Consider the following 8,446-nt stretch of genomic DNA (forward strand, 5'->3'; position numbering starts at 1 on the left):
CAGAGATATCAAAGGAACATTTCATGCAAAGATGGGCTCGATAAAGGACAGAAATGGTATGGACCTAACAGAAGCAGAAGATATTAAGAAGAGATGGCAAGAATACACAGAAGAACTGTACAAAAAAGATCTTCACGACCCAGATAATCATGATGGTGTGATCACTGACCTAGAGCCAGACATCCTGGAATGTGAAGTCAAGTGGGCCTTAGAAAGCATCACTACAAACAAAGCTAGTGGAGGTGACAGAATTCCAGTTGAGCTATTCCAAATCCTGAAAGATGATGCTGTGAAAGTGCTGCACTCAATACGCCAGCAAATCTGGAAAACTCAGCAGTGGCCACAGGACTGGAAAAGATCAGTTTTCATTCCAATCCCAAAGAAAGGCAATGCCAAAGAATGCTCAAACTACCGCACAATTGCACTCATCTCACACGCTAGTAAAGTAATGCTCAAAATTCTCCAAGGCAGGCTTCAGCAATACGTGAACCGTGAACTTCCTGATGTTCAAGCTGGTTTCAGAAAAGGCAGAGGAACCAGAGATCAAATTGCCAACATCTGCTGGCTCATGGAAAAAGCAAGAGAGTTCCAGAAAAACATCTATTTCTGCTTTATTGACTATGCCAAAGCCTTTGACTGTGTGGATCACAATAAACTGTGGGAAATTCTCAAAGAGATGGGAATACCAGACCACCTGATCTGCCTCTTGAGAAATTTGTATGCAGGTCAGGAAGCAGTAGTTAGAACTGGACATGGAACAACAGACTGCTTCCAAATAGGGAAAGGAGTACGTCAAGGCTGTATATCATCACCCTGTTTATTTAACCTATATGCAGAGTACATCATGAGAAACACTGGACTGGAAGAAACACAAGCTGGAATGAAGATTGCCGGGAGAAATATCAATAACCTCAGATATGCAGATGACACCACCCTTATGGCGAAAGTGAAGAGGAACTAAAAAGCCTCTTGATGAAAGTTAAAGTGGAGAGTGAAAAAGTTGGCTTAGAGCTCAACATTCAGAAAACGAAGATCATGGCATCTGGTCCCATCACTTCATGGGAAATAGATGGGGAAACAGATGGGGAAACAGTGGAAAGAGTGTCAGACTTTATTTTTCTGGGCTCCAAAATCACTGCAGATGGTGACTGCAGCCATGAAATTAAAAGACACTTACTCCTTGGAAGGAAAGTTATGACCAACCTAGATAGCATATTCAAAAGCAGAGACATTACTTTGCCAACAAAGGTCCATCTAGTCAAGGCTATGGTTTTTCCTGTGGTCATGTATGGATGTGAGAGTTGGACTGTGAAGAAGACTGAGTGCCGAAGAATTGATGCTTTTGAACTGTGGTGTTGGAGAAGACTCTTGAGAGTCCCTTGGACTGCAAGGAGATGGAACCAGTCCATTCTGAAGGAGATCAGCCCTGGGATTTCTTTGGAAGGAATGATGCTAAAGCTGAAACTCCAGTACTTTGGCCACCTCATGCGAAGAGTTGACTCATTGGAAAAGACTCTGATGCTGGGAGGGATTGGGGGCAGGAGGAGAAGGGGACGACAGAGGATGAGATGGCTGGATGGCATCACTGACTCAATGGATGTGAGTCTAAGTGAACTCCGGGAGTTGGTGATGGACAGGGAGGCCTGGCGTGCTGCGATTCATGGGATCACAAAGAGTCGGACACGACTGAGTGACTGATCTGATCTGATCTGATCTGTATTACCAAAATATTGGTAATTGATGGTTATAATGATGATCTTGAGACTCTTTGCAGCCTTCTATACCATTACAGATAAAATTATGTGCTCAGCATAGTATTAATGTTAACTGCAATTTATTATGTTTCACTTTATAAAGTCATTATCCATAGAATCCAACTCCATTAAAACAAAATAACCAGTTAACCAAAGCTATATTTTCCAGATTATTAAGCATAAAGAAAAATTTTACCAATTATTTTTACTTGGAATAATAATTTGAATCCAGAGGTGCCTGTGTTAAGTGGTAGCTTTGAACAAACACCTTCTAAATTTTCTTCCAACTCTGAGATTTTATATTAAGTTGAAAAGTATATTTGAGAAAAAACACACAGAAGGAGAAAGTTTGTATATTTTAGTTCTTAGAAAAAAAGAACACAATTGTATCCTAAAAATAATGACTGCAGGGATGCATTTTTATTTCTTTTAAAACATGTAATTATAGGCAATTTCGAATAAAGAGAAAATAACAAAATGCTCAGGTCAATATTTAACACAATATATAACACATATTAATAATAGTCAATATTTAACACATCTTAATATTTATCCATGTCTCCTTGAGACTGAAAAAAGTAAGCTATAACTAGATTTCTCTTTCATCCTCACCTTTCTCCCTTCCCCCATCTTCCATCCCCCAAATGACACTGTTAGACTAAAGTTGATCTATATCCGTATGGTAATGTTATGCATTGAAAACACTTGATGGCATTATTTTGTGAAATTTTAGGCTTTACTCAAATGATATCATATGCTATATGACGATTTTCAACATCTTTTGTCCACTCACCATTAGGTTCTTTATCTGTGCAGATATATCTAGCCTATTTTACTTTGAATTCCAAAATGTAATTATTCTGTAATTTGTTGAACCACTTTTTTACTGAGTTATTATCTCCAATTTTTTGCTAGAACAACTCTGCAAAGCTGTCTTTGTATACACAAAGAATGCCCTATAGGAAAGGTGCACCTTTTACTGTGGTAAGTATGGCCAAATTGCCCTCTGAAGGAATAATACTGATTTATATGTTGGCTAGCATGAAGGGGATGACAGAGGATGAGATGGCTGGATGGCATCACTGACTCGATGGACGTGAGTCTGAGTGAACTCCGGGAGTTGGTGATGGACAGGGAGGCCTGGCATGCTGCGATTCATGGGGTCGCAAAGAGTCGGACACGACTGAGTGACTGATCTGATCTAGCATGAAATTTTCATATGATTACGGTCATTTGCTTTTCCTTTCCAGTAAGGTGCCTGTTCATAATCTGTGCCCATTTTCTAATAGAGTGCTTCTTTCTCCATACTGATTTTGTAAGTGTGCTCTGTATGTGTACGTGTGTGTTTGCATGTTTTATAATCCTTTGAGGTTATATGCATTAAAAATATTTCCTCCTAGTACTGGTTTGTATTTTCAATTAATTTATGTAATATATATTCTTTTCACTTGAATGTAGTCCATTTTCCACTCTTAAGAGGTAGTGTATAGAGCAGTGACTCTAGCATAGATCTTGAATATCTAGGATCATCTCACACCTCTGCCGCTTACCACACAGGTTAAGGAAGTGAACAGTCTCTTCAGGCCTTGGTCTTTTATGAAGATCATAATAATAATGGCCCTTGATCTTCATAAAAGACTGAGGGCTGGAGAGACTGTTCACTTCCTTAACCTTTGTGGTAAGTGGCAGAAGTGTAACCTAGGGTTTTCATGAGGTTTACACAAATTAGCATATATAAGGTACTCAAAATATTGTATACAAATAGAATAACAAAATAAATATTGGCTTATTGTTATTATATTACTTTATGGTGTGCATTTTTATGTCTCATTTAAGAAATATTTTTCTGCCCTGATAGAAAAAATATCTTAAATTTTTCATTCAAAGTTTTTAAATGTTGCTTCTATGCTGATATATCTGGAATTTTTTTTAAAGCATGGGATGGGTAGGCAATGTATTTTTTCTCGCAAAAATAGCCATTTTCAAGCAGTATTTATGGATAGCTTATCTTTTTCTCATAATGCTACCTCTGTCATGTATATCTCAAATATTTATGGCCAGACAATGGGTTCTTAATTTGTTTCAATTCTATGCTGTTTCAATGACTATAGTTTTATAAAACACCTGCAAAAAAGTTAGTATGGGTCTTCCCTCCTTATTCTTTTTCAAAATTGTCTTGACTCTTACTGACTTTTTGCCCTTCCACATGAATTTTAGAGTCAGGTTGTCAAATTCTACGAAAAATCCAACTAGTTCAATTTGGTTTTGAAGAAGGTTCAATTACAAGAGTAGATTTCATCCTAAGAAAGTTCATTTGTACTACACGTTGGCAGCACATTATGTGAAAAAAGCCCTGGATGAAGATTTGAAGATTTGGGTATGAACTCTTTGGGACAAACCTATTCATAACTATAGGCTTCAGTTTCTTCATCTGTAGAAGAGGCTGGACCATGCTCATAGAACCTAAAACAGTACTCCTCAAAAAGTAAGCCCTAAAAGAGCAGCATCAGCATCCCCTGGCAAAAGGATAGCAAATTAGAATCAGAAATCTGAAGGCAGAGTCCAGGAATCTATGTTTGACAAGCATTTCAGGGGATTCATACTTATGGCATGAATGCTAATTTTGTGTCAACATGACTAGTCTATGGTATCCGATCAAGCAGTGTTCTAGATGTTTCTTCAGAGAAATTTTTTTAGATGAGATTACATTTAAATCAATGAAATTTGAATAAAGCAGATTACCCAGCATAATGAGTAAATGAGTGAGTCCCACCCAATCAGTTGATGGCTTTAATAGAAAACGGACTGACCTACCCTCCTGGGAAGAGAGAATTATAACATCAGACCACCTCTGGACTCAAACGGCAGCTCTTCCCTGGGTGTCCAATCTATTGGCTTATGCTGTAGATTTTGAACCCGCCAAGCCTCTGTAATCACATGAGTGAATTTCTTAAAAAAAAAAAAATCTACCTATCTATATGTATATACACACACACTATATTTACAAATTTTATATACTCTCCTCTTATTGGTTCTGTTTCTCGGAAAACCCAGACTAATACACACAGTAAAGTTTGAGAAGCTCATCTTCCAATGCACCTGGCACAGCTCCATTTTTTATGTATGACTTGTCCAGATTCATGCATTTGTGGAAGAGCTATGGCTAGAATCTAGGTCATAAGACACCCAGTTTGATGTGTTTTCTGCTGTGCTCTGCTTGTTAGGGAAAATCCCCTATAAGGAAAATAAACTGTTTATGTTGAGTGGGTGGGTAAAAGAGTAGAAATTTTATTTCCACAATGAATTAATTTGACTTCCATTTAAATAAGAAGTTCACCTGGTAATTCATTTATAAATTTCTATAAGCTTGACAGAAAAAGCAGCAGCAGGGGGCTGAAATATTAGGGCTAAATACCCATTTAAAGCTGAATCATAAATGAAAATAAAGTATCTCTGAAATGAAAACATGAGACAATATAAGCTTCTTTTAGCAAAAATATTTTATTTCCCTACGCAATGTGTATGTGTCAATAGAGCCGTAGACAAAGTGTGGACTTAAGTTCGGTGTGCTCATCCACTTGGGCCTAGAAAGCATTTAGTGGGAGAAATTACTCACTCAGGCTCCAGGAATGTGAGAGCCTAATAAGGGAGAAAGAGTAAATGCAACACCAGGCTTCATCCACTTCCTAGGAACATCCCTAGATGTGGGCAGAAGAGTTAACACAGAAGGATCTAGTTTTTGGTCCCTAGACAGTCAGAAAAATGTCCACAGTGTAAGCATTTTGTCACTGTGGGATGTACTCTCCAGGAGCTGATCTGAACTCCTACCCAGCAAGTCGATGACCCTGTGGGTCCCCAGGGCCTACACTTTGTTTCTGAATGTATGAACTGATCACTATCAGAGAGATTTTGCTGACTTGCACTCCATGGTGGATTAGGCCTTAGCGAGTAATCAGTGGATTTAGAAAAAGGGAAATAAAAAAGAGCATCTTCCAGTCAGGCAGATCTCTTTCCTCACCATGTGAAGCTCAAAACACACAGAACCGTGACTATTTTTAACAACCGGGAGACTTTGCAGAGAGAGGAAGTTAATCCTCTCGTGTGGAATATAAGCTTGGACACACAGACATTTATAACCCTTTATCTTGACTGGAAAGTCTAGTGTTTTCAAATGACTCTAGGTTGTCTGAGGCTGACCCAGGGCCTTATTAGAATTTAGCATCTCCTCTGGCACCACTCTCTCACCAGGGTAGAGAGCCTTCACTGAGTCAGTCAGGGAGGCACCGGGAACACTGCATGAATATTTATAAGTGAAATGTATTAATAGAGCTTAGAGAACCTCTATCCCCAAACCTCCAAGAGACAAAAGAAACATCCAAGGGAGATCACTGACTAGAATTTTTTAAGCTACTGATATTTTAAAATCTATTATTTTTAAATGGCACCTCTCTTCCCAGCATCTGAATGGGGAATTTCAAATACACACTGCCCATTCCGAGCCTTTATCACTTGTCCTCTTAGGAACTCTATTGGGAAACTTTCTTTTGAGTTTATCAGACCTGACTCTCCAAAGAGAAAGCAACAAAGCCAGTGGGTTTCACAAATGCATATGCTCTCGTTAAAATAGCTGTCCCTTCTCTCAGAGAGCCTCCTGTAAAAGCATTTTAATTCCCCAACTAAAATGTAGCTCAGCCTTTATTCCACTAAGCCAATTTGTTTATGTTTCCAAGTTCAATCACAATCTATTTGTAAAACCTATTTAGAATCAGAGTCACATAGCCAGAAATGATCATGCTCTAATTTCCTTATTAGAGAGATTCTTGTTGCAGCTGGCAGCCTGATTTGACTGCTCCCAGAGTCTGGAGCGACATGTTCTTTCCCTCGTTTTCCGATTTTATTCTTCATTCCTTTTGTTCCCTAACACCACCCCCTCCCCAACATACAAATATCAAGCCAGAATGAACAATTGCTGATGTTGTTGATTAGGTGGAAGTGAAATAAGAAACTGTCACCTTTTTGCCTGCAGAAGAGAAAGGAAGGAAATGTTCACAAAATGCACCACAAAAAGGAGGCTTTAGGATTCAGATAAAAGGTCAATTATTTCAAAGGACTTTGGGAGAATGACGTTTTCTGGATAATTGAATGAGAATTAAAGTAGAAAATCAATGCAACATTTGAGAAGACTTATTTCATCTACTTTTTCTTACAATTTTTTTTCTTTATAAAACAGGTGAGTTGATATTTCTGATATAGCAAGATGTCTTTTCAAGGTAATTTAACAATTCTCTAACAAAGCAGAGGCTTGAAGTGTCTGTGTCTGCATGAGTTAGTGAAATCTTACTCATCCTTTAAGGTCTGGTTCAAATGTTATTCTGTAGAGATTCCACCAGCGTTTCACTATTGTCCTAATGTAATAAAGTCATTCGTTTTATATAGTATTAAAAATTCCACTAGTCCAAGCAGAAGAGTCTATGAAATCTGCTAAGGTGCTTCCATTTGGTTTATGAAAGTGAAAGAGTTAGTCAGTCAGTCGTGTCTGACTCTGTGACTCTGTGGATTGTAGCCCATTTTGTTCCTCCCCTGTCCATGGGATTCTCCAGGCAGGAATACTGAAGTGGGTAGCTATTCCCTTCTCCAGGGGAATCTTCCCAACCCAGGGATCAAACTTGGGTCTCCTGCATTGCAGGCAGATTCTTTACCATCTGAGCCATCAGGGAAGCCCCATTTGCTTGAATGGTGGCAAAATTAATATCATATCATAAGGTTCACCTGTAAGAGATTATCAATTGCCCAGAGACTCTATGTGCTATGTCTTTCAAGTTAAATTAGACTGAGAAACAACACTGCCTACTAATAAATAAATGTCAAATATTAATAAATATGTAACACCTGTCATTCAGCACTAAGCTTGTTCTCCAAAAGACTCTGGGGAACAGAGAATCAGGCATGTTCCAGATCTAAAATATGGAGGTTTACTTTGAATTGGGTGATCTGACCCCACTTGAGGTCATATATTAGTTTGTGTAAACAGCCAACCTCATACAACCTCGTCACTCATGCTTCCAAATCTCTTTGGGATTCCTCCACCACTCACTCAGACTTTCTGTCTTCCTTTCATCCACTGCTGAAATACCACCTTCTCCATAATTGACTTCTTTGGTGGCTCAGATGGTAAAACGTCTGCCTGCAATGCGGGAGACCCGGGTTCAATCCCTGGGTTGGGAAGATATCCTGGAGAAGGAAATGGCAACCCACTCCAGTACTCTTGCCTGGAAAATTCCATGGACAGAGGAGCCTGGTAGCCTACAGTCCATGGGGTTGCAAAGATTTGGACACGACTGAGCGACTTCACTTCATTTCACGTCCATAATTGACTTAAGACACACACTGCTTATTGCCCACCCAGTATTCATTCATTTTTAACAATTTTCCTTAACAACTGAACCTTGAATTTATCCAAGGTGTATGCATCCAGTTTTCCAGATTCTCAGTGATCAGGAAGCCCATATGACCAAGTTCTGACCAAGGAGATGAAAAAGGAATTCATTGGGTGCAACTCACAGGCACTTTTCTTGGAGACAACTTCAGTTGGCATGCTCCTGGGTTCTTTAACCTTTATCTTGCCCTTTCTCTCCTTCTCACCTGCCACCTGCACTTAGTGTCTGAAAGAACAGCAGCCATTTTATAATGTT

The sequence above is a fragment of the Bos grunniens genome, chromosome 1 (assembly GCF_055505025.1).
Source record: "Bos grunniens cultivar Pamir isolate PY7600 chromosome 1, Bosgru_T2T1.0, whole genome shotgun sequence".
Lineage (NCBI taxonomy): Eukaryota > Metazoa > Chordata > Mammalia > Artiodactyla > Bovidae > Bos > Bos grunniens.